Raw genomic sequence first — 27,940 nt, 5'->3', positions numbered from 1 at the left:
GGAAAAGTTAGCAAATGTAGGGGAAGTGCTGTCCGAACTTTGAAGGGACTTGTTTGCATTGGGTTTGTGATCTAAGGCTTGGAGTTGAGCAAGGCAATGATACATGATGGATGGTTTCTGAGCCGTGGAGGTGAGTGACCCTAAACTGTTTCCAAAGTTATTTATGAACCGTTTCTTGCACTATTTACTTGATTGCATATCACGAGTGCTTGCATGTGGCCCATGACATGTTTTGGCTTAAATGAGTATTTGGAATTCGTGTGCTGAACACCAACGTCTCCACCTCTGTGTACTGTTCGTCTGGAGCAAATGGCTCCCCCTCTGATTGTTTACTGTTAAATGTTTGTTTGGAGCGTTGGGTGTTTAAGTACAACGATTTCACTGGCTCAAGAGAGCAATAAACGTACATGTGATTACCGATTCATGACATCATTGAAATGAACGATTGTGAAATATATTTGATTACTGATTTTTACTGGTTACTCGCTGAGCTTTTAGCTCACCCCCAAAATGTTTTATTCCCCTCCACAGGGCTCGTGGCGAAGGAAAGGCTTGTAGTACTTGTTCATGTGACCGGATGAGTTATCTCTTGTACAGTTTAGATTTGGATTTATTTTATGTACGAGTTGGTCTTGTATAAATATTTGAAATTGATATGGATGTAAGTATACGTTCTACGATTGGAATCAGTTTCCGCTGCATTTGTAATAGGTAATCATTGGAGAATTTGATGAAATTTTGAGATTTATATTGTAATTGGGTTGAGGACTGTAGTGAGCGACTGAGTCCCGGCGAGAGCTGGGCACGCGGCCCGCCGAACCCTCTGGTTCGCCTCAGGGGGAGGTGGGGCCGTGACAGTTGGTATCAGAGCTTAGGCTTCAGATCTCTGTAGTGTATCCTAGACTTGAAATTTAGGATGCCGGACTGTGGGTTTGGTTTGAAATATTAGTGATTCTTGCGGGTTGACTTGACTTGATTAGTACAAGATGGAATGTCGAGGACGACATTCTTTTAAGGAGGGGAGATTGTGACGCCCCGAAAAAAAAGAGTGTGAGAACCCGTAAAAACCCTAATATTTTCCTAGGGTTTTAGTTCCTTTAATTGCATAATTTTTGCATTTCTGGCTTAGAAATATTATCTGGGTGGATTTTATGAGCAACTAAAGTTTTTAGATGATTTTTCTAGCATTAGTGAGTTTTTAAAAAATTAAGAATATATATTGGACGTGGGACCTACTAGTGCGAAAAGTTCGGAAAAATTCGGCCAATTAGGTTAAATTCCGGATACTGTGTAAAATTTATCGGGTGTTAATAGACAAGTAGAGTGTGTGAAATGATTGATGTGAGAGAAGAAAGAAAGGATAGGAATGCATTTAATGAGGTGACAAGTGTCACATTCTCATTGGTTGGACTTTAAGAATTACTATTCACTTTCTTGACTTTTTTGACCAAAGGATTAAATATCAAAAAAATGCACAAAAATCACCATTTTCTTCTCTTGGTGGCCGGATCTCCCTAGCTCAAGAAGGAAGTGCATTTCTTCAACTTTCAAGCTCCATTTGCTTCAATCTCCCACAAACAAAAGCCTAGATTAGATTCTACTCCATAAAAACCTTTCTTCTAGTGCTAGTAAGTGTTGTAGTGAAGTTTGTTTGAAGGTCTAAGGTGGCCAACATCTCTCTCTCTCTTGTTTCTTGGTAAGTGAAGCTTAAACTTCCACCTACACCTATTGATGCTTAAGATATGATTAGTAGTGATTAGAGTGCTGAAATTTCTGGTTTTTATCTTGGTTTGAAGTGATTTGGTGAAGTTTTCAATTTTATGATGATTTTTCTGGTTTAATTGGATTATGGTGTTGTGGTTGTTTATGATGATTGATAATGAGGGGTTATGACTCTAGTGGATGGAAATGATTGATATTTGCAACCAATTTTGGATTTGGAATAAATTTTGGAAAGTTAGGGTTCATAAACCCCTAATTCTGTCCGGTTTTATATCATAAGGTTAGAGGCCGAATTGGACTTTGCTCAAAACATGAAAGTTGTAGGTATTGATGTGTTTGAGGTGCCAGTAAAATTTCAGGTCATTTGGATTAGTGTAGAGTGAGTTATGCCGAAATTACTGTAGCTGTTCTGCTTTGATCAGAATGCGAAAACTGCGATAGTAATTGGCCATTTTGACTGGAATTGGTTTGGATTTTGGAGTTGGTGTCTTCTGATGAAATGTATCGGGATGTATTAGGTAACTTATGCCTTTGGAATTTTGGCATTTGGACTTGTATGGACTGAGATATACCGATTACAGTTTTCTGTGTTTTGCAAACCTGTTTTGGTGATTCTGGTTTAGTGTTTGGCATTTTTGACCTAGTTGGGCTAGGAACTGGATTGAGTGACCTTCTACATTGTTGTAGCCCTGTTTCATAGCTTCGAAACGGTGGGTCTTACACCCCCAACCGATAATTGTAGTGAGAGTTGTGCCATTACCGCATTATGACGTCAAAACTGTTTTTCTGGTTTTGAGCTTAACCTTCATTTCCGGACTTTTCCCTAGCTTGACTTGTCTTTGTACTACTTGGAGCTTGCTGAATGGATATTAGATGAACTTATTTGTGTGACTTTGGGACTGGCTGGAGTAATAATGAAGCCATGATGGCTGGAAAAGTTAGCAAATGTAGGGGAAGTGCTGTCCGAACTTTGAAGGGACTTGTTTGCATTGGGTTTGTGATCTAAGGCTTGGAGTTGAGCAAGGCAATGATACATGATGGATGGTTTCTGAGCCGTGGAGGTGAGTGACCCTAAACTGTTTCCAAAGTTATTTATGAACCGTTTCTTGCACTATTTACTTGATTGCATATCACGAGTGCTTGCATGTGGCCCATGACATGTTTTGGCTTAAATGAGTATTTGGAATTCGTGTGCTGAACACCAACGTCTCCACCTCTGTGTACTGTTCGTCTGGAGCAAATGGCTCCCCCTCTGATTGTTTACTGTTAAATGTTTGTTTGGAGCGTTGGGTGTTTAAGTACAACGATTTCACTGGCTCAAGAGAGCAATAAACGTACATGTGATTACCGATTCATGACATCATTGAAATGAACGATTGTGAAATATATTTGATTACTGATTTTTACTGGTTACTCGCTGAGCTTTTAGCTCACCCCCAAAATGTTTTATTCCCCTCCACAGGGCTCGTGGCGAAGGAAAGGCTTGTAGTACTTGTTCATGTGACCGGATGAGTTATCTCTTGTACAGTTTAGATTTGGATTTATTTTATGTACGAGTTGGTCTTGTATAAATATTTGAAATTGATATGGATGTAAGTATACGTTCTACGATTGGAATCAGTTTCCGCTGCATTTGTAATAGGTAATCATTGGAGAATTTGATGAAATTTTGAGATTTATATTGTAATTGGGTTGAGGACTGTAGTGAGCGACTGAGTCCCGGCGAGAGCTGGGCACGCGGCCCGCCGAACCCTCTGGTTCGCCTCAGGGGGAGGTGGGGCCGTGACAGTTGGTATCAGAGCTTAGACTTCAGATCTCTGTAGTGTATCCTAGACTTGAAATTTAGGATGCCGGACTGTGGGTTTGGTTTGAAATATTAGTGATTCTTGCGGGTTGACTTGACTTGATTAGTACAAGATGGAATGTCGAGGACGACATTCTTTTAAGGAGGGGAGATTGTGACGCCCCGAAAAAAAAGAGTGTGAGAACCCGTAAAAACCCTAATATTTTCCTAGGGTTTTAGTTCCTTTAATTGCATAATTTTTGCATTTCTGGCTTAGAAATATTATCTGGGTGGATTTTATGAGCAACTAAAGTTTTTAGATGATTTTTCTAGCATTAGTGAGTTTTTAAAAAATTAAGAATATATATTGGACGTGGGACCTACTAGTGCGAAAAGTTCGGAAAAATTCGGCCAATTAGGTTAAATTCCGGATACTGTGTAAAATTTATCGGGTGTTAATAGACAAGTAGAGTGTGTGAAATGATTGATGTGAGAGAAGAAAGAAAGGATAGGAATGCATTTAATGAGGTGACAAGTGTCACATTCTCATTGGTTGGACTTTAAGAATTACTATTCACTTTCTTGACTTTTTTGACCAAAGGATTAAATATCAAAAAAATGCACAAAAATCACCATTTTCTTCTCTTGGTGGCCGGATCTCCCTAGCTCAAGAAGGAAGTGCATTTCTTCAACTTTCAAGCTCCATTTGCTTCAATCTCCCACAAACAAAAGCCTAGATTAGATTCTACTCCATAAAAACCTTTCTTCTAGTGCTAGTAAGTGTTGTAGTGAAGTTTGTTTGAAGGTCTAAGGTGGCCAACATCTCTCTCTCTCTTGTTTCTTGGTAAGTGAAGCTTAAACTTCCACCTACACCTATTGATGCTTAAGATATGATTAGTAGTGATTAGAGTGCTGAAATTTCTGGTTTTTATCTTGGTTTGAAGTGATTTGGTGAAGTTTTCAATTTTATGATGATTTTTCTGGTTTAATTGGATTATGGTGTTGTGGTTGTTTATGATGATTGATAATGAGGGGTTATGACTCTAGTGGATGGAAATGATTGATATTTGCAACCAATTTTGGATTTGGAATAAATTTTGGAAAGTTAGGGTTCATAAACCCCTAATTCTGTCCGGTTTTATATCATAAGGTTAGAGGCCGAATTGGACTTTGCTCAAAACATGAAAGTTGTAGGTATTGATGTGTTTGAGGTGCCAGTAAAATTTCAGGTCATTTGGATTAGTGTAGAGTGAGTTATGCCGAAATTACTGTAGCTGTTCTGCTTTGATCAGAATGCGAAAACTGCGATAGTAATTGGCCATTTTGACTGGAATTGGTTTGGATTTTGGAGTTGGTGTCTTCTGATGAAATGTATCGGGATGTATTAGGTAACTTATGCCTTTGGAATTTTGGCATTTGGACTTGTATGGACTGAGATATACCGATTACAGTTTTCTGTGTTTTGCAAACCTGTTTTGGTGATTCTGGTTTAGTGTTTGGCATTTTTGACCTAGTTGGGCTAGGAACTGGATTGAGTGACCTTCTACATTGTTGTAGCCCTGTTTCATAGCTTCGAAACGGTGGGTCTTACACCCCCAACCGATAATTGTAGTGAGAGTTGTGCCATTACCGCATTATGACGTCAAAACTGTTTTTCTGGTTTTGAGCTTAACCTTCATTTCCGGACTTTTCCCTAGCTTGACTTGTCTTTGTACTACTTGGAGCTTGCTGAATGGATATTAGATGAACTTATTTGTGTGACTTTGGGACTGGCTGGAGTAATAATGAAGCCATGATGGCTGGAAAAGTTAGCAAATGTAGGGGAAGTGCTGTCCGAACTTTGAAGGGACTTGTTTGCATTGGGTTTGTGATCTAAGGCTTGGAGTTGAGCAAGGCAATGATACATGATGGATGGTTTCTGAGCCGTGGAGGTGAGTGACCCTAAACTGTTTCCAAAGTTATTTATGAACCGTTTCTTGCACTATTTACTTGATTGCATATCACGAGTGCTTGCATGTGGCCCATGACATGTTTTGGCTTAAATGAGTATTTGGAATTCGTGTGCTGAACACCAACGTCTCCACCTCTGTGTACTGTTCGTCTGGAGCAAATGGCTCCCCCTCTGATTGTTTACTGTTAAATGTTTGTTTGGAGCGTTGGGTGTTTAAGTACAACGATTTCACTGGCTCAAGAGAGCAATAAACGTACATGTGATTACCGATTCATGACATCATTGAAATGAACGATTGTGAAATATATTTGATTACTGATTTTTACTGGTTACTCGCTGAGCTTTTAGCTCACCCCCAAAATGTTTTATTCCCCTCCACAGGGCTCGTGGTGAAGGAAAGGCTTGTAGTACTTGTTCATGTGACCGGATGAGTTATCTCTTGTACAGTTTAGATTTGGATTTATTTTATGTACGAGTTGGTCTTGTATAAATATTTGAAATTGATATGGATGTAAGTATACGTTCTACGATTGGAATCAGTTTCCGCTGCATTTGTAATAGGTAATCATTGGAGAATTTGATGAAATTTTGAGATTTATATTGTAATTGGGTTGAGGACTGTAGTGAGCGACTGAGTCCCGGCGAGAGCTGGGCACGCGGTCCGCCGAACCCTCTGGTTCGCCTCAGGGGGAGGTGGAGCCGTGACAGTTGGTATCAGAGCTTAGGCTTCAGATTTCTGTAGTGTATCCTAGACTTGAAATTTAGGATGCCGGACTGTGGGTTTGGTTTGAAATATTAGTGATTCTTGCGGGTTGACTTGACTTGATTAGTACAAGATGGAATGTCGAGGACGACATTCTTTTAAGGAGGGGAGATTGTGACGCCCCGAAAAAAAAGAGTGTGAGAACCCGTAAAAACCCTAATATTTTCCTAGGGTTTTAGTTCCTTTAATTGCATAATTTTTGCATTTCTGGCTTAGAAATATTATCTGGGTGGATTTTATGAGCAACTAAAGTTTTTAGATGATTTTTCTAGCATTAGTGAGTTTTTAAAAAATTAAGAATATATATTGGACGTGGGACCTACTAGTGCGAAAAGTTCGGAAAAATTCGGCCAATTAGGTTAAATTCCGGATACTGTGTAAAATTTATCGGGTGTTAATAGACAAGTAGAGTGTGTGAAATGATTGATGTGAGAGAAGAAAGAAAGGATAGGAATGCATTTAATGAGGTGACAAGTGTCACATTCTCATTGGTTGGACTTTAAGAATTACTATTCACTTTCTTGACTTTTTTGACCAAAGGATTAAATATCAAAAAAATGCACAAAAATCACCATTTTCTTCTCTTGGTGGCCGGATCTCCCTAGCTCAAGAAGGAAGTGCATTTCTTCAACTTTCAAGCTCCATTTGCTTCAATCTCCCACAAACAAAAGCCTAGATTAGATTCTACTCCATAAAAACCTTTCTTCTAGTGCTAGTAAGTGTTGTAGTGAAGTTTGTTTGAAGGTCTAAGGTGGCCAACATCTCTCTCTCTCTTGTTTCTTGGTAAGTGAAGCTTAAACTTCCACCTACACCTATTGATGCTTAAGATATGATTAGTAGTGATTAGAGTGCTGAAATTTCTGGTTTTTATTTTGGTTTGAAGTGATTTGGTGAAGTTTTCAATTTTATGATGATTTTTCTGGTTTAATTGGATTATGGTGTTGTGGTTGTTTATGATGATTGATAATGAGGGGTTATGACTCTAGTGGATGGAAATGATTGATATTTGCAACCAATTTTGGATTTGGAATAAATTTTGGAAAGTTAGGGTTCATAAACCCCTAATTCTGTCTGGTTTTATATCATAAGGTTAGAGGCCGAATTGGACTTTGCTCAAAACATGAAAGTTGTAGGTATTGATGTGTTTGAGGTGCCAGTAAAATTTCAGGTCATTTGGATTAGTGTAGAGTGAGTTATGCCGAAATTACTGTAGCTGTTCTGCTTTGATCAGAATGCGAAAACTGCGATAGTAATTGGCCATTTTGACTGGAATTGGTTTGGATTTTGGAGTTGGTGTCTTCTGATGAAATGTATCGGGATGTATTAGGTAACTTATGCCTTTGGAATTTTGGCATTTGGACTTGTATGGACTGAGATATACCGATTACAGTTTTCTGTGTTTTGCAAACCTGTTTTGGTGATTCTGGTTTAGTGTTTGGCATTTTTGACCTAGTTGGGCTAGGAACTGGATTGAGTGACCTTCTACATTGTTGTAGCCCTGTTTCATAGCTTCGAAACGGTGGGTCTTACACCCCCAACCGATAATTGTAGTGAGAGTTGTGCCATTACCGCATTATGACGTCAAAACTGTTTTTCTGGTTTTGAGCTTAACCTTCATTTCCGGACTTTTCCCTAGCTTGACTTGTCTTTGTACTACTTGGAGCTTGCTGAATGGATATTAGATGAACTTATTTGTGTGACTTTGGGACTGGCTGGAGTAATAATGAAGCCATGATGGCTGGAAAAGTTAGCAAATGTAGGGGAAGTGCTGTCCAAACTTTGAAGGGACTTGTTTGCATTGGGTTTGTGATCTAAGGCTTGGAGTTGAGCAAGGCAATGATACATGATGGATGGTTTCTGAGCCGTGGAGGTGAGTGACCCTAAACTGTTTCCAAAGTTATTTATGAACCGTTTCTTGCACTATTTACTTGATTGCATATCACGAGTGCTTGCATGTGGCCCATGACATGTTTTGGCTTAAATGAGTATTTGGAATTCGTGTGCTGAACACCAACGTCTCCACCTCTGTGTACTGTTCGTCTGGAGCAAATGGCTCCCCCTCTGATTGTTTACTGTTAAATGTTTGTTTGGAGCGTTGGGTGTTTAAGTACAACGATTTCACTGGCTCAAGAGAGCAATAAACGTACATGTGATTACCGATTCATGACATCATTGAAATGAACGATTGTGAAATATATTTGATTACTGATTTTTACTGGTTACTCGCTGAGCTTTTAGCTCACCCCCAAAATGTTTTATTCCCCTCCACAGGGCTCGTGGCGAAGGAAAGGCTTGTAGTACTTGTTCATGTGACCGGATGAGTTATCTCTTGTACAGTTTAGATTTGGATTTATTTTATGTACGAGTTGGTCTTGTATAAATATTTGAAATTGATATGGATGTAAGTATACGTTCTACGATTGGAATCAGTTTCCGCTGCATTTGTAATAGGTAATCATTGGAGAATTTGATGAAATTTTGAGATTTATATTGTAATTGGGTTGAGAACTGTAGTGAGCGACTGAGTCCCGGCGAGAGCTGGGCACGCGGCCCGCCGAACCCTCTGGTTCGCCTCAGGGGGAGGTGGGGCCGTGACAAAGGGCCCGATGTTCAATGTGATTTATTAATCTCGTGCCAATTTAGTCAATTAAATCCGTAATTGTTTGATTGATTAATATTAGTGGCAACTGGTGTGTTTACACATTAGGGGAACATGCGATCTAATTTAAATAACCCTCGTAGCGTGTTATTGATTAGGGCTAGGTTTTTCTAGTTATTAATGCAATTGAAAAATTACTTCCTATGGTCGTACCTAGGAGTATTTGCTGATTAGGGGTAATCAACGGTCGTACCTTGTTTATCAATAATTTAAGGAAAAATTGATCGTCAGACTATAACTAGCCTATTAATACATTAAGTGAACATCTCTTGCATCAATGATCGGATGATTGGACTGTGCCTGAGTAGTTGTATCCTTGGCTAAAATTTATTTATTCCTGATTAAATTCCTGCTATACTTGTGCTAGTTATTTATTTATTTTAGTCAAAATTGTTTAATTGTTTTTAGTTTCATTCCGGTGAAATCCCCCCTTATCAATTGGATTTTAGAAGAGACAGATATCTCCAGTCCCTGAGGAGACGACCCTACTTGTCACTGTCTACTATTCAGTAATTTCTGCCAACTAATTAATTCTGGTATATCGAGTTAAGCAAACTCTTTGGAAACAGGGTGAATCAAGTAACCCATTGCACATCTAGAGTCCCTGCTCCAGTACCTAGGATTAATTATTGACTGCTTTTAGTGGTAGCTAGGTTCTATATTTATTATTATTATTGCACAGGTTCGGCACCTGTCAATTTTTGGCGCCGTTGCCGGGGACTGGCGTTATAATTTGTTTCTTTTTAAATTCATTTTTGTTCTAATTTTCTGGTATTTTTCTAGTGTATGCCTCGAACTTCTCGTACAGGTGATTTGATTTTTGACCCTGAAGTAGAGAAGACCGCGCGTAGAACGAGAAAGGAAACCAGACAGCTCAGAGAGGAGCACTCCAGTGCTACATCTCAGAGACCTGAGTCAGGAGTTGAACCAACAGATTCATTTGGTAACACTTCGAGTGACTCGGAGCAAGAAGAAATCCCCATGGCCAATGCACGAACATTAAGGGAGTTGGCTGCCCCTAATTTAAATCAGCAGCCTTTGTGCATTACTTTCCCGAGTTTGAGTGAAAACACTTCATTCGAGTTAAAATCTGGTCTGATTTCTCTTTTATCCTCTTTTCATGGCTTACCAGGTGAGGAGCCGTATAAGCATCGGCAGGAATTTGATGTCGTGTGCAATAGTATGAAACCCCCGGGCATTACAGAAGAGCAGATAAAAATGAGGGCATTTCCCTTTTCCTTGAAGGACTCTGCAAAGGACTGGTTATACTACCTACCACCAGGTAGCATCACCACGTGGGACCAATTAAAGAAAAAATTTTTAGATAAATATTTTCCTGCATCCAGGGCTGCGAGTCTAAGGAAAGAAATTTGCGGGATCAAGCAGCACCCATGGGAGTCACTCTATGAGTATTGGGAACGGTTCAAGAAGTTGTGCAGAATGTGCCCCCAACACCAAATAAGTGAGCAGTTGCTCATACAGTATTTTTATGAGGGGCTCCTTTTTAGAGACAGGAGCATAATTGATGCTGCAAGTGGAGGGGCACTGGTGAACAAAACCCCTCAGGAAGCACGGGAGTTAATAGAGGGGATGGCAGAGAATTCACAACAATTCGGTACGAGAGAGGATGTTCCAATACGCAGGGTGAATGAGGTAGAGACACCCTCCATGCAGCAGCAGCTAACTGAGTTGACCGCGTTTGTTAGGCAACAGGCTGTGAGAAATGCATCACAAGCCAGGGTATGCGGGATTTGCACTGGTATAGGTCACTCTGCAGATATGTGCCCAATGATTCAGGAAGAAACTGCAGAACATGTGAACATGGCTGATCACGCGCCCGCGCCAAGGAAGCAGTACGACCCTTACTCAAGCACTTACAACCCCGGGTGGAGAGATAATCCCAACCTCAATTATGGAGGGAATAGGCAACCCAACTTTACACCAAACAGGCAGTCTAACTTTGTGCCAAATAAGCCACCAGGGTACCAGCAGCAATACCAACCCCGACCACCTCCGCCCCCAAGCTCTGGTCCATCTTTGGAGGAGATGATGAAACAAATGATGACAACCATGGCGCAAAATCAGTAAAGGACGGAGGCAACCATTATGCAAAATCAGCAAAGGACGGACTCCAAAATGCAGGATATAAGGAGTCAGATAAGTCAAATGGCCACAACAATCAACCGTTTGGAGTCCCAAGTAAATGAAAGATTGCCTTCCCAACCTGAACTGAACCTGAAGAACGTAAGCGCAATGACTTTAAGGAGCGGGAAGGAAATTCAGGGGCCTGAACCTATGATCCCTAAGGATAAGGATGAGGAAAAGATTGAAAATGAACTTGAGAGGGAGGACAGCAATGGTGCAGATCTAAAGGTACTTCCAGACCCAGTAATTACAGTTAAAACTAATCCCTCTCCATTTCCTTGCACGTTGGAAAAATCGAAGAAGCAGGACAAGGAGAAAGAGATCCTGGAGGTGTTTCGCAAGGTAGAGATCAATATCCCCCTACTAGACGCCATCAAGCAAGTGTCGAAGTATGCAAAATTTCTGATGGACCTCTATGTCAATCGAAGGAGGCTGAGGGGAGATGAAAGAGTTATTGTTGGGGAGAATGTGTCAGCAGTTCTCCAAAGAAAACTACCACCAAAGTGTGGGGATCCAGGTAGGTTTACTGTCCCATGCAAGATAGGTAATACTCTGATTAGAAATACCTTACTGGATTTTGGAGCATCGATCAACGTAATGCCAAAATCTATGTATGCTTCTCTGAATCTCGGTCCATTAAAAGAAACCGAGATAATAATTCAATTAGCTGACCGAACAAATGCATACCCTGATGGGTTGGTCGAGGATGTGCTGGTTAAAGTTAATGAATTGATATTCCCGGCTGACTTTTATGTACTTGACATGGATGATGATCATTCCCCTGACCCCTCACCTTTGCTACTAGGTAGACCCTTTTTTAGCACAGCACAGACAAAAATTGACGTTAATAAGGGTACATTGTCCATGGAATTTGATGGAGAACTAGTCCACTTTAATATTTTCGATACAATGAAACATCCTGTTAACTCTCACCCTGTGTTTGCTATTCATTCTATTAATCCCTCTGTGCAAGAATTTTCTGAGTTTGCTTGTAGGGATAAATTCAAACTTACTGAGAACAAGTATAAGGGGATGAAAGCACTGTATGAGGTGAAAAGGAGTAAAAAATTAAGAAAGAAGGCTGCACTCAAAGGCTATTTGGATCCTGGGGGAGGGCCACCGATTTCCAGGAAAATTGAGTTACACCCATATTGAAGAGTGGTGTTCAATGTCTAGCCAAAGACATTAAAGAAAGGCGCTACTTGAGAGGCAACCCAAGACTATTTGTTTCAGTTTTTATACATTTTTGAAGTTTTAGTTAAGTGTTAATGTCAATTAATAGGTTGATGGTTGGTGACAGGAAATTGGCAGTTAGACGTGCCCACGGCAGGTGGTCACGCCTGAGGGAAAGGAATTTTCGTTCATGATCTGCAGACTCTATAGCAGTTAGACGTGCTCACGATAGGTGGTCACGCCTGAGGGAAAGAAATTTTCGTTCAGGATCTGCGGACTCCGTGGCAGTTAGACGTGCCCACGCCAGGTGGTCACGCCTGAGGGAAAGAAATTTTCGTTCAGGATCTGCGGACTCCATGGCAGTTAGACGTGCCCACGCCAGGTGGTCATGCCTGAGGGGAAGAAATTTTCGTGCAGGTTCTGAGGACTCTATAGCAGTTAGACGTGACCACGCCTAAGACAGGAGTTCTTTGTTTACACAAAAAAAAAAAAAAATTTCCGTAGAGAAAATAAAAAACCAAAAAAAAAAGAGAGGATATTTCTCACCGTAGCTCAAAAGGAGCCAAAAAAAAAATTTCTTTTTTTTTTCTTTTTTTCTTTCTTTTTCCTTCTTTTCTTTCTTTTTCTTTCCTTCTTCTTCTTTCTTCTTCTTTTCTTCCTCCTCTGCTCCCTCCCTGTTGCCCGAATCCCCTTGGCCGCCGCCCACTCGCGCCGCATCTCCACCTCCACCGTGCGCCACCATCTTCCTCGACCGGACCGCGCGACCGCCACCCGCTCTCTCCGCCATCGGATCTGCTCAACGGCCGCGCGCCCTCGCCCATCGTGCATCAGCTCCTCTGTGCCCGCCGCCATCTCGCGCGAAGTTCGCAGCAGCCGCCGCCCGCAGCTCACGGCAGCCGACGGCCGAGCACCTCGCACCACCGTCGATGGCCCACGGGCGCGACACAGGTGCCGCGTTCCCTCGCGTGACAGTCGCCTCTGTCCGCCGCTCACCCACCTCACCAGCCTCCGCTCCACCAGCAGCCCCAAGGCTCGCAGCCAGCACCAGCCCCAGCCCGCGCGCGCGAGCTCATCCTAGGCGCGATCCATCCGCGCGCCTCGCCAGCAGCCGCCATCCCCAGGGCGCGTGGCCGTCACGCGCCTTCTCTTCACTCCGTTGGCCGTCCCTGCTCTCTTCACTGTCATCCACTGCCTACTCCGAACCTCCGGTGAATTCTTTCTTTAATTTTCTGTCACTAAGTAGCTGAGGCCAGATTACTAGCTTTTATTAGCTGATGCCAGATTTTAATTTCTTAGCTGAGGTCAGACATTTTTGTGGTTGATTTGAGTGCTGTGATATCATCTGTGGTTGGTTGATGACTATTTGTCCAATTTTGGGGTAGAATCTGAAGTAATTGGGGAAATTTTTGTTGTTTCCATGTTTAATTGATTTTTGGGTGAAGATTTTATCATTTATCAACTTAATTGATTTCTGGGTTGTTTAGTTTCTATTTGTGCAATTGTTGGTGTCTGGAGCTGTGTTTGGGGACCCCTTGCTCTGTTGACTAGCTACCGCTCCATTTTACCCAATTTTACCTTGTCTTTGCCATCTTTCCTGATATCCAATGACCAAACCAAAAACTAAAGGCAAGAACCTGGACACTCGTATGGATCGGGTGGAGCGTCAGATGGGCGGGATGGCCCAGAATTTAGCACAGTATCTCCATCACGTGGGCTTCCGCCCGCCTTTCCCTCCGCAGCCGTGATTCATTACTGCCCTCCTCCGTTTTAAGGGAAGTGTCGTTGCCCCGATAACTCTGATTTGTTATTTCTTTGCTTACATTGAGGGCAATGTAAGGTTCAGGTGTGGGGGAGGGTTAATTACGCTTTAGCTGTTTTTCTAGTTGTCTGAGTAAATTTTTCCTTGCCTTAGTAGCTCCTTTCTCTAAACTGTGATGAATGCAATTGAGATATGAGTACGAGTAGTGTAAGTTCATACCATTGGGTGCTCTATTTTTCTCGATGATGAATTGATTGATGAATATGCTGAATTTGGCATGAATTTGACCACTTGTGCGGTTTTTGGGCCTAATTTTTCGTTTGTGAGTGGTTATTGCACATGGTTTGTCATTCTAGAACTTGCTCGGTTATGCATGTCAAGGCTGCATTTATATGAGTTTAATGCGTTGAAATGATAGGGCACCTAGGAATGAGCCATCTTTGGACTTTCTTAAAACCGACCCTTGGATTGTTTACTACCATTAGGGAGCCAAGTTGAGCCTTAACCCCTATTCTTTGCTTGAGGCCCCAGCTTTTAGCCGTGAAACCTCTTTTTAGACTTTCTTTCTGAACCTCGTGTGAAGAAGTGCTTTGATTTCATTATACAAAATTTTGGAATAGTATCTGAGAGGCATTGTCTATTAAAAAAAAAAAAGGTGGAAAGAAGGCAAAATGCAAGAAAGCATCGAGTAAAGTTGATTCTTATGGTGCTGGTTGGGAGTTGTAGAAAAAAAAAGAAAAGGAAAAAAAGAGAAGAACAATATAGAAAAAAAAAGAGGAGAAAAGAAAAGTCGAAGGTTGCGGCAAGTGCTAATTTACTTCACTTGTGTAATGGTTGAGATGCCTTGAAGTTCCCAATGTGCAAGAATTTGTGTAATGAATTTCTGAGCACTCTCTTTATACTTTTACACCCTTTTGACTCCTTTTTATCCTACCTTCTCACCCGAGTCCCATTACAACCTTGCAAAGTCCCTTGATTGCTGCATTTAAATTCATGAGTAAGTGGTGGAGATATGATATATGAGCAAACTTATGGTAGTGTCATTCTATTGCGTTGATTTGAGAGCCACCTTATATACATTTCAAATACACTTTGGAGTGAATGAGTGCACTTTGAACTGTGAGCATTGTTGATTTGATATATTTTGATTTCGATGAAGTTATTGGGGAATTTGGAGTGCCGTTTTTGGTATGAACTGCTGTGAATTACTTCGTATCCTGATTGTACTTTTGAAATAATTATGCTTGAGGGCAAGCATGATTCAGGTGTGGGGAGAATTGATAGGGTATAATTTGTTAGTAATTTTATTATTTATTTCCCCTTTTATCCCTGATAAATATTGTGTTAATTGCTGATATTTACTTATATTTGGTATCTGGACTTAATTTCAGGAATGAAGCAGAAAACTACCAAAAAGGAGGGACTTTATGGAGAATATGGAGACTTCTAAGGGCTTCAATCCTTGGGCCCTTGGATTGGTGGGGACCACAAAGCTATAAGTCATTTGGGCTTTTCAAAGAAAGCTACGGAAAAGAGACTTGGGAGAAGAAGTACTTTGGAGGCTTTGTCCACATGTGTGGGGACCACCTAGATAGCTTTAGTCTATCTTTCTTTTGTCTCTTAAATAGGGATAACGTAGGGAAGGAAGACATCTCTAGTTTTAGTTTATCTTTTAGTTTAGTTTTTAGCCTAGTCTTTAGTTTTTCTTTTCTTCTCCGGACTGGCCTCTGACACACGCCAGGTGTTCGACAATATTCCCCAACGGGAAAAACACCTTTTATTCCTTGATTCCTAATAGAAAACGCAATGTCTTTGCAATTTATTAATTCGTGTGGTGATTTAATTATGCGGCGTGGCTAAACCTTCAATCTAGTCAAGGGTCAACTCGACGGCGCAGTACCAAAAATCTGTGAGATCTAATTAGTTTTCACGTGTTCCTTTATTTATTAATATTTGCACGTTGTCTGCTTGAATTTTCATGGGATTATTTTATTAATTGGATGTCAAGGGCCCGATGTTCAATGTGATTTATTAATCTCGTGTCAATTTAGTCAATTAAATCCGTAATTGTTTGATTGATTAATATTAGTGGCAACTGGTGTGTTTACACATTAGGGGAACATGCGATCTAATTTAAATAACCCTCGTAGCGTGTTATTGATTAGGGCTAGATTTTTCTAGTTATTAATGCAATTGGAAAATTACTTCCTATGGTCGTACCTAGGAGTATTTGCTGATTAGGGGTAATCAACGGTCGTACCTTGGTTATCAATAATTTAAGAAAAAATTGGTCGTCAGACTATAACTAGCCTATTAATACATTAAGTGAACATCTCTTGCATCAATGATCGGATGATTGGACTGTGCCTGAGTAGTTGTATCCTTGGCTAGAATTTATTTATTCCTGATTAAATTCCTGCTATACTTGTGCTAGTTATTTATTCATTTTAGTCAAAATTGTTTAATTGTTTTTAGTTTCATTCCGGTGAAATCCCCCCTTATCAATTGGATTTTAAAAGAGACAGATATCTCCAGTCCCTGAGGAGACGACCCTACTTGCCACTGTCTACTATTCAGTAATTTCTGCCAACTAATTAATTCTGGTATATCGGGTTAAGCAAACTCTTCGGGAACAGGGTGAATCAAGTAACCCATTGCACACCTAGAGTCCCTGCTCCAGTACTTAGGATTAATTATTGACTGCTTTTAGTGGTAGCTAGGTTCTATATTTATTATTATTATTGCACAGGTTCGGCACCTGTCATGTATTGACAGAAATGGTTAATGCACTTTTGTCAAAATCTGGACTAAGTCAAGGGTTTTGGGGTGAAGCCTTGTTAACGGCTTGTCATATTTTAAATAGAGTTCCTAATAAAAGAAGTTCTATAACCCCTTATGAATTTTGGAATAAAAGGAAACCCAACCTAAACTATTTGAAAGTTTGGGGTTGTAGAGCTGTTGTAAAACTCCAAGAACCTAAAAAAAGAAAATTGGGAGAAAGAGGTGTGGAGTGTATATTCTTAGGATATGCACAAAATAGCAAAGCATATAGGTTCATGATAATTGAACCTAATGATTCAATTTCGGTTAATACCATAATTGAATCTAGAGATGCTATTTTTGAAGAGAATAGGTTCACCTTTATAAAAGATGTTATTCCAAAATTAAGTGAATTGATAAAAGATAGTGAAAATGAAACCATTGAATTGAGAAGGATCAAAATAGCTAGAAAGTCAAAGGACTTCGGTTCAAACTTTTATATGTATCTAGTTGAAGGAACTAGAGATACAGTGAGCAACCAAATCTCATATTGTTTCAATATTGAGGCTGATCCCAAGACCTATGAAGAAGCAATGAACTCATAAGATACTCCCTTTTGGAAGGAAGCTATTAATGATGAGATGGACTCAATCATGGGTAATAAAACCTGAAAATTAGTAGACTTACCACCTGGTTCAAAACCAATTAGTTGTAAGTGGATCTTCAAGAAGAAAATGAAGATCGATGAAACTATTGATAAGTTCAAGGTCAGGTTGGTTGCCAAAGGGTTCACACAAAAGTATGGTGTGAACTATTTTGACACGTATTCTCCAGTAGCTAGAATTGCTACAATTAGAGTGTTACTTGCCATAGCTTCTATCCAAAATTTAGTCATTCACCAAATGGATGTTAAAACAGCATTCTTAAATGGTGATTTGGATGAAGAAGTATATATGGAGCAACCCGAAGGGTTTGTGATATCTGGTCAAGAGCATAAGGTGTGTAAACTTGTAAAGTCTTTATATGGACTAAAACAAGCATCGAAGCAATGGCATCAGAAATTTGACCAAGTTATTCTTGCTAGTGGATTCAAAATAAATGAATCTGATAAATGCATTTATAGCAAGTTTAGTGATGGCAAAGGTGTCATAATTTGTTTATATGTTGATGACATGTTAATTTTTGGGACTGACTTGGAACAAGTTGAAGTCACAAAAACTTTGCTTTCAAACAAATTTGACATGAAAGACATGGGTGAGGCAGATGTTATTCTTGGCATAAGAATCTTCAAACATGGTAACAATATAATGTTGTCTCAATCACATTATATTGAAAAGATTCTTAACAAATTCAATCAAAGTGATTGTATTCCAGCCTCAACACCATTGGATCCCAAAATAAACTTTGTGAAAAATGAGGGAGATCCAAAATCTCAAATGGAATATGCCAAGGTTATAGGGTGTCTAATGTATGCAATGACTTGTACTAGACCTGATATTGCATATGCAGTTGGTATATTGAGTAGATATACAAGCAACCCTAGTAGGTTACATTGGCAAGGTGTAACCAGAATTTTAAAGTATTTAAAAGCCACTAAGGACTATGGTATATGTTATACCGGTTATCCTTCAGTTTTAGAAGGATTTTCAGATGCTAGTTGGATCACCAATAAAGATGATCACTCATCGACCAGTGGTTGGATCTTTATGCTTGGTGGAGGTGCAGTTTCTTAGGGTTCTAAGAAACAGACTTGTATCACCGATTCAACAATGGCAGCAGAGTTTGTAGCGCTTGCTTCAGCCTGTAAAGAAGCTGAATGGCTACATAATTTACTGTGTGATATACCGTTGTGGCCAACACCTCTGTCGCCTATCTCAATCCATTGTGATAGTGCAGCTACACTTGCTAAAGCATATAGTCAAGTGTATAACGGGAAGTCAAGGCATATCGGTTTAAGACATAGTTATGTCAAAGATTTGATCACAAATGGAGTCATATCTATTGACTTTGTGAGATCCAATGAAAATTTGAGTGATCCTTTGACAAAAGGATTATCAAGAAATTTGGTGTTAAAGACATCAAGGGGGATGGGTTTAAAGTCCAAAATTCTTGATCACTAATGGTGGAACCTCAATTCAACGCTAGATACAACGTCTAGTCTTGAATTCAATGAGTGAAAGTACACCATTCTAGTGGTTGGTGCACTATGTGAAGTTTAGACATCCCAATGTTGAATAGTGCATGTTATTCTCGCCAGTGCAAATGTAACGGTGAGTCATTGGACTCTTAACGAATCTTAAAAGTGCTATCTATGGCGGGGGCACTAAGATGTCGCCTATGTGAATGTTGGTTTTCGGCAAATCACAAAGTTAAGGACTTTACTTTGTAACGTTCATGAAAGGATAGTGATACAAGGCCGTAAATGTATCGTTGAAGAACTTCTGGATGTGCAATGCTCAGTGTGTGATGTGTTAATGAGGTTGGTCCAATATTCAAGTGGTTCAAAGCTTGTCTACCATCTTGAAGGATTGATTTCAAAGAACCTTCACTAAAATAGTGGTTCAATCGAAAGACACCATTATTTATACATATGAGTGTCAGATTATTCGGTGACCTTTTGAAATCCATTTTCTAAATTTTGAAAATGGTGAGGGATTGTTAGAATACATACATGTAATTAATGTATATTCATTAATGATTTTGGTACATGTATAGTATTGTGAATGTTTCTAAAATGTACATTCATTTATGAATGTATTCATGTATATGGGAATTCTTGAATGAAAGGATAGATTCATGTTTGATCTTAAAGATCATGAGATGCATGAATTAAAATGCATGAATGTGTACACAATACTTTGAATCTATTCATTTAATGAGTCCTTTTGTTTCCCAAACAATCTTCCTATACAAAGAGATCAAGTAGAGAGTGGTTTGCTGCAGAAAATCACTTTCCTACTGTTCTATACTCTCTCAAAAAGCACTCCTTAGTTCACAAAGGGTTTGTCTTGTTTTGTGCAAGAGTTTAAGACAAACAAACTTCATCTTATCCAAAAGGATATTTGTCCAAGGTTATTGCACGTTATACCGGACAAATAAAGCCTAAAGAAAAGTGATATCTATCACGATTTGAAGCCGATTCTTGTTACAATATTTGCCAGTTCTTTGCAATTTTTCCAACAATTGGAAATTCATGAAAAAACTCTGCATGTCTGAACTTCTTGGAGGTCAGACCTTAGACCTAATATTTCCCATTAGACATTCTGAAGTAAAGAATTTAATACAATCATTTGCAACGTATGCAAAAGCTAGCAAGGCAGTTGATATTCGGGCCGAGGTAATGAGAACAACGAATAATGTGATATCAGCAATGATCATGAGCAAAAAGTGTTCTGGAAATGACTGTGAGGCCGTGAAAGTCAGGAAGGCGATTCAAGAGTGTTCTGAGCTCTGTGGGCAGTTTAACTTGTCTGACTTATTCTGGTTGTGTAAGAACTTGGATTTGCAGGGACTTGGAAAGAGGCTCAAGAGTGTTCGCAACAAGTATGATGGGATACTGAAAAAGATCATCCAGGATCACCAGGAGATGAGAAAGCAAAGGCAACCTGCCAAGGATCTTCTTGACATTTTACTTGATATATCAGAAGACAAAAGGTCTGAGTTCAAATTGACAGAAGAGAACTTTAAAGCTTTCATTCTGGTAATTTTTTATTATCTTATCAATATTCATCTATATCAGTAATTAGTGACTACAAAATCATAACTGTAAAATGGACATCCGTCCAACTTCTCTGGTGCTATTTCCTAACATATTACTATCTAATTGATAATTTACTATTTTTGATCATTTACAGGATGTATTTACTGGTGGATCATATACATCAGCTATTGCAGTGGAATGGGCACTAGCAGAGCTAATTAACCATCCATGTGTAATGGAGAAAGTTGCACAAGAAATTGATTCTCTCGTTGGAAAAGGTAGACTTGTAGAAGAATCAGATATTCCTAAACTTCCTTACCTTCAAGCCGTTGTTAAGGAAACACTAAGGCTTCATCAACCAGGCGGGCCATTCATTTTGAGAGTCAAGTGAGGACTGCAGTATTGAGGGTTGTCACATACCAGCAAAGACTAGACTACTAGTTAATGTTTATGCTATTTCCAGAGATCCCAAGTACTGGGAAAATCCTCATGATTTTCAACCACAAAGGTTTCTTATTGAAGAATGGTACCTAAAAGGGCAATATGATGTAAGGGGACAACATTATCATTTCTTGCCATTTGGTAGCGGCCGAAGAGGCTGCCCTGGAATTTCACTGGCATTACAAGTTGTTCAAACAAGCCTTGCTGCTATGATCCAGTGTTTTGAATGGAAGGTTGATGGTAAAGAAGATGGCAAAATTGACATGGAAGAGGGGAAAGGTGCAACTCTTCCCAGGGCTCATCCTTTGGTTTGTGTCCCTGTTGCAAGGCTCAATCCACTGCCAGCAACTGGACCAATTGTTTCAAGGGATTAGACAAGCTAATAAGCAGGGCAGCTTCACTTTCAGCAATTGGAGAAATTTCAATCTTCAACAACAAACTTTAATTGGAAGCTCCCAATACCTTATATTATAGAATATATGCACTCTATATATGGATCCCTGGTTGAGTTTATTATGTTTCAACGTCATTGAGCATATTACCCTGCAAAGCTCAAAATAAATCATAGAGTACTATAGATTTATGTTTCGTCCCCTTCACTCAAGAAACACTACCCTACAGAATTATGCTCAGGCTTGGACTTACAATCGCGATGGAGTAACTTTGAGTTAAATGCAATTTGCCCTTTGAACTATCATTATTTACAGTTCACGCCTAACTCTCATTTAAAAGTCTACCACCTTTTACAGTTTTACTACTTATTTATGGTTTATTGTGGAAAGCAATAAAAAACCACTTTATTTTGCTATCAATTTTGTATTAATGGAACTAAAGGGTAAGAAAGACGTCTAATGTGGAATGAACAGAGTATGTTCTTCACATAGCAAAGTTACTGAAACTCATTTAATTCAAAAATAAATTGCTAAATATAATATTAATGCTCATTTGACTTGATTGAAACCTTCTTCTTACGAAATCGATCCACATCCATGAACAGATGTTGTAAATAGGGATATTAAAAAAAATGAAAAAGCTAAAAAGTCGAAAAAAGAAATGATTTGACAAACCCAAAAAAAAAATTAGGGTAACCAAGCCTAAATTTGAAAGTGATCTCAAACCAGTCAAGAAAATAGAGTTAAGGGTTTTGGTTTCCCAAAAGTGTCTGATTACCCGAACTTGAACCGCATGTGTCCAGTTTGCACAGGCGTTATTATTTGTACACAAAATTAGATCTGAAAAGAAAAGATGAGCCTCTTTACTGGGAAGAAAGATTAGTAGATGTTAAGAAATTAGAATATGCCAAAAACTTTTGCATTTTTTGATTGTTCTTGTTTGATGTTGGATTTTATATTGACTGTAGTAATGTTTTCCGAATTCCTGAAAAATCAATACTTGACAGCCTATCGTCAATGTTGGAGGAAAATCTTTATATGGCTTTCAAGAAATAGAAAAGGTGGAAAGAAGAGGAAGCTTCAAGCCTTTTGATTCATTTGGTCTGACATGTATGGGTATGGAGTTATTAATAAAATGTCATGACACGAGTATAATTGATGGCATAAGAGGATTTCATTTATAGTAATCAATATTATTCTCCTTAATTTGGATATATGTGTATGTCGTACTTGCAAATTTTGTCTTTTTTTTTATTTCCTTTTTTTAACTATCAAATCCATAAAAATGGAGAATAAGCATTCAAAAAAATTGATGACAACCCCTTGATTACACCCATCAATCGAGTCTTAAGCATAAAGAAAGTTCCCATTTATCTTGTGAATTCCTTCCAACGCCCATTCCCCAAGTCTAACTCTCCTTTATTTTCGGTTGACGGGCTTTTGATATAAGTACAAGTTAAAATTCAATTTATACCCGTTTGACTGCAAGTATACAGGTCAAATTAATAGTTTAGGGCATGTATTGGGTCGATCCCACGAGGAAGATTGAACAATTACCGGTGTTACTAAAGCTTCTCTATTATTTAGACTATCAATTAATTATAACAAGTAAAACCTACTGAACTTATACAAGAAAATAACAAATAAAAGCTCCTTAGGTTATGGTATCCCTAACTACTCATGCAAGTGCCATTTTTTGATCATTGAATACTACCATTTAGGCTAGTTATGGTGTAATTTCCTTATGCATTTGAATCCTACTTTCGTAGTGAATCAATTATACTCATAACTAATCCATACCTATTCTCATGGTTATGAAATTAGCTACAAGTTCATTTCTTCAATGAAATTACATGAAATTAATCACCAAAACCACATAGGTGCACCTCTATTCTCATGAGTGTACTTCCTATGTTTAGCACTTCTTGAACTAGTGTTAAATCTCAATTTTCATTGCAGAAATAACACCTTAGATAATCACAATTAATGGTACCAAATTAATCATGATTTAAAGAGCCAAAGTGCTAAATAACTTACTCAAATAATAGCAATCAAATAGCCAAATAATAAATATTAACAATCATAGAAAGTTCAACCAAACCCAAGGCATAAACTTTAAAGACACATAATAAACAGAAAATCCAGAACTTATATATTAACCATACTTAAGAATCCAATACAAAAGATAAAGAGTTGGAGAAGAGATAACCCATGTCACTTGAGCTTCAATTCCTCCTTCTTCATCTCCATCTTCATCCTAATCTAGCCAATATACAAAAGTGGATGAACTACTAACTAAACTATCCTATACTAAGAAAAATGGAAGAGCTACATTTCTGCAAACTCCAAGTTTCTCTCCCGTATGTCTCCCCTTGTTTCTTTCAAGTTTTGGCTATATAAAGATGAAAGTGGTCAAGAAATGAGGCCTTTCACTTTCCCCTTACAGCTGCAAAGTCTTTTCTCATGTCTAGCATTAGTTGTGACTTTTTTGAGTTGAAAACAACTTGTCCGCATAGAGAGCAGCTTTTTCTGACCACAATCCGGCCATAAATCCGGCCAATTTCCGGCCGGATTGCTACAGTGACCTTTTGTGCAATTTCTGTTCAATCTTCACTGCTGCTCATATTTTGCCTCAACTTCAACCAAACTTTTCTTGATGATGGAGACTGAAATAACTCTTGATCAAAACACAAAACTTGTAGACCTTTGAGTTAGCTTTCCAATGCAATAGGAATCACCTCATTTGGATTTGTGTAGGCTAACAAATGACCGAAATACCTTTGCCTGCTCACTGCCCTGTTTCAGCTTCGACCATAGAAAATTAGCCACTGTAGTTCGGCTTTTTGACCTGGAAAACCTTTAAACTGGATTTTGATGTCTACACCAAAGTTGTAGATCTATCTCTTACCTTCAAATTGGTTTAAGAATCATCTCAATCCGATCACTGTAGCTCAAGTTATAGCCGAAATACTAAAATGTGTCAAAGCTGTCAAAATACACAAAATACAAGTAAAAAGTGATAAAAACCTCATTTAATCACTTAAAAGCATTGTTCACCAATTATAGCCAAAATGATTCTTTTTCTTCCAATAATATAACCAATGTGACTAAAAATAACATAAAATGTCATTCAAATAAAGCGTAAATTAGTCACTTATCATCGGTTTCCTTGTTTCTCTCCAAATACCATATTCTTTTTTTTTTCAAACTATCCTAATGTAAGGAGAAAGCAGAACAAGGAATCCATTAGTAATTGGAAAGAAAAGACTTGAATCAGATATTGCAAAACTTCCCTACCTTCACTCTATTGTTAAGGAAACACTAAGGCTTCATCCACCAGGAAGGGAGTTATTCTGAGAGAATAAGTGAAGGTTGCACTGTTAAAGGTTATCACATACCATCAAAGACTAGACTTATATTCAAGTTATGGGGTATTCCTAGGGACCCTAAGTATTGGGAAAACCCTGTTGAATTTCAACCCGAAAGATTTCTCACAGAAAATGGAAGCCTAAAAGGCCAATTGGATGTAAGGGGACAACATTATCATCTCTTGCCATTTGGCCTGGAATTTCACTGGCACAGCAAATTGTTCAAACAAGCCTCGCTGCTATGGTTCAGTCATGTTTTGAATGGAAGTTCGATCGTAAAAGAAAATAGCAAAATTGACATGGATGAGGGAAAAGGTGCAACTCTTCCTAGAGCTCATCCTTCCGCCCATTTGATTATCAGTTGCAAGGTTCAATTTAGTCACTCTCATTTGACCAATTGCTTTGCATGATCAAAAATTACCCGTAACTTCATGCAATTTTGACTTTCCAATATAAAATAAGTGGAAACATTGAATACTGAGAGAGAGATTTTCACTGCTAAGTCCTCAACTTTGAAAAATTAGGTTTCCAATCTTTTAAATTAAATCACTACTATCAGTTCTTTTTAGTCACTTTATTCACACTATTAAGCCAACACAGCATGTTAAAAAAATTTTGAACAAAAATATTCTTCTCTCTTATATATAGCACTGCTAGATGGTTATTGTCACATGTCGCTTTATTCTCTTAAACTACAGTCCTACTATTAATTTATTAGGGATGACAACTGGGTGTTTGGGACGGAGGAACCCTACCCCCTACCCCATTATCATATAACTTCCCCCCGCCCTCGCCTCATTCCAATCCCCCAGTGAGTACCCATAGAGGCACCTATTCCTAACACCTTTATTATTAGAAAAGGCTAATATTACCACCACCACTACTACTGATAGTACTATTATTGGGAAAAACTAATATTACAATTACTACTAATAGTTTAACCTAACACAATATGAAAAAAATAGATGTATTAATAATTTAACATGAAAAAAAGAAGTGTTAGTAATTATATATTTATATATATATTTAGGGGACGGGGTGGGGGATAGGTCGGAGTTATGCTTCCCCGCCTCTTGCCCCATTTAAGATGGAAGAAGAAAAATTCCCCCATCCCATCCCCTCCCCTTCCTTCCCCTCGCCCAGGTCCACACGTCTCCTTGTGAACACTTGTTTCCATTGTCATCCCTATAATTTACTCTTTAGTGTTATTCTTTAACTATTTTATCCCACTATTCAATCAACTTAGCATGTTGAAAAGTTTTAAAGGAAATATCCTTAGGTCGTATATAATTTTAAAAAAATTAAACAATTGGAATGGCTATTCTTCTTTTTTTTTTTACTCTAAGAGTACCAAGAAAATAAAAGAAAATTAATTTTTCTTCTTTCTTTTTCTAATATTATTCATACCAAGAAAAAAAAAGAAATGGGTAAGAGGGACACAGAAAACTCAATTTTGAATAGGAGAAAAATATAAAAGAATCCAATATTATCATGATTTCAAGGTATGTAAGAGTTGAGTGATGGATGGATGAGTAAGGAGTGATTTTAAAATAGTAAAAATATTATATTTTTTCTTATTCTTCTTTCCTTTTCACAATTTATTTATCTCCCTTTTCTGTTTTTCTTTTAGTGTCAATAAAAGTGCAAGGAAAAAAAAGGGAGAAGAACACCTTTGACTTTTTTCTTGGTATTAAAAAGGGTGAAATAAAAAAGGAGAAGAACCATTCTAAATTCTTTTTTTTTAATTATAAAATAGAGGAAGGTATCTTCTTCTAAACCCTTTCAACATGCTAAATTCGCTTGACAATGATGTGAAGTACCTAAATAATAATATTATGGGGTAAATTAATAATAAGCTTATAGTTTATGGGGTAATGTAATAATGATTTTAAATATTTAACTCGAACTAACAAACACCGTTACATTTGATGATTATTTTTGAAAGTAAAGTAACTAACAAAATGACGTTAACGAAGAAATTAATAGTAGTACAAAATGTTAGAGGGGTAAAATGGGGCAAAATACAATAACCCTTTCCAATTAGATTTTGCGTAGAAGAGCTTAATAAATTTTCATTAGGGATCCTTCTAATTGAGTACGAACTTACTTTTGGATGAAAGCAGCACAGCGCCAGAAAAGCAAGGCGCTCTTTGCATTGTTAGCGAGTGGCCTAATCGGAAGACGGAGGATTGGCCCCGAGTTTAGTCAAGTGAAGGGCCGAAGGCAGGGGATTACATCTCCTGAGTCCTGACTTTGCAATGATTGATTTGGAAAAGTCTCTCTTGATTGCCAACGAAATAATTTGCGTGTCGAGTCGAGTAATTAAAGTCGTCGTTTGAGGTAATTTTCAGGTGACGTTTGGTTCGCAAATCGGAATCAGATTCGAATTCGGAATCGGATATTCTGAATTTAGAATGAGGTCATTCATTTTAATACATCTGTTTAATTCAAATATCTGAAATGTGTATCATTACTATAGTTGATGTTTGGTTCGTCGGCTCTTTCAGAATGGATATAATAAATATATTATAAAATACATCGTAAATGATAGTCATTGGCTCTTTGTAAATGGGATATAAGAAATTTTCACTAATTAAATATATTAGTATAAATATATTAGTAAATTTAGTATAACTAATTAATAATTTCTATTAGTAAACATGTATAATTATTAGTATAATTAATAATATCAACAATATTACATAAATTAATATACATTATATAATACATATAACTAATAATATTATTATTATAAGTTTGTAACTAATTAAATTAAATATTATATATATAATTAATTATAATTATACAAATGTTATAATATATAATTATAATTATATAATATATAAATATTAATTGTACTAATATTTTATATAAATATAATGCATATTAATATTAAATATAGTTATTATTATATTTAAAATAATAATAATAATTATTATTATTATATAATTTATTAATATTATATACATGTATATAATATAATTCTATGCACATGTAATATACATTTATAAATATACATATATATTATATAATATTAATAAATCTATAATATACATTATATAAATATAATTTTATTTAACTAAATAATTATAATATATATTTATATAATATACTAATATTATAATAAAATATTATAATTATAATATATTATATATATGTATATATTATAATATAAATATAAATTTATAATATATATAACATATATAAATATTAATTATACTAAATATTATGTAATTATAAAATTTTGGAATCACACTTGGGTTTTGGACAAAACCCACCAACTTACTAGGGAATGGAGGATTGCTAAATTTTTAGACATCATTC

General features: G+C 37.7%; 1 pseudogene; it reads left to right on the top strand.

Moving 5' to 3' along the window:
- LOC113696439 (cytochrome P450 93A3-like) overlaps nt 1-21,230 on the top strand; it is a 118,055-nt pseudogene extending 96,825 nt beyond the window's left edge.
- The last annotated feature ends 6,710 nt before the right edge of the window (nt 21,231-27,940 follow it).

Source organism: Coffea arabica, chromosome 6e (assembly GCF_036785885.1).
Source record: "Coffea arabica cultivar ET-39 chromosome 6e, Coffea Arabica ET-39 HiFi, whole genome shotgun sequence".
In the NCBI taxonomy this organism is placed as follows: Eukaryota; Viridiplantae; Streptophyta; class Magnoliopsida; order Gentianales; family Rubiaceae; genus Coffea; species Coffea arabica.
This window is presented reverse-complemented; position numbering and strand designations above follow the sequence as displayed.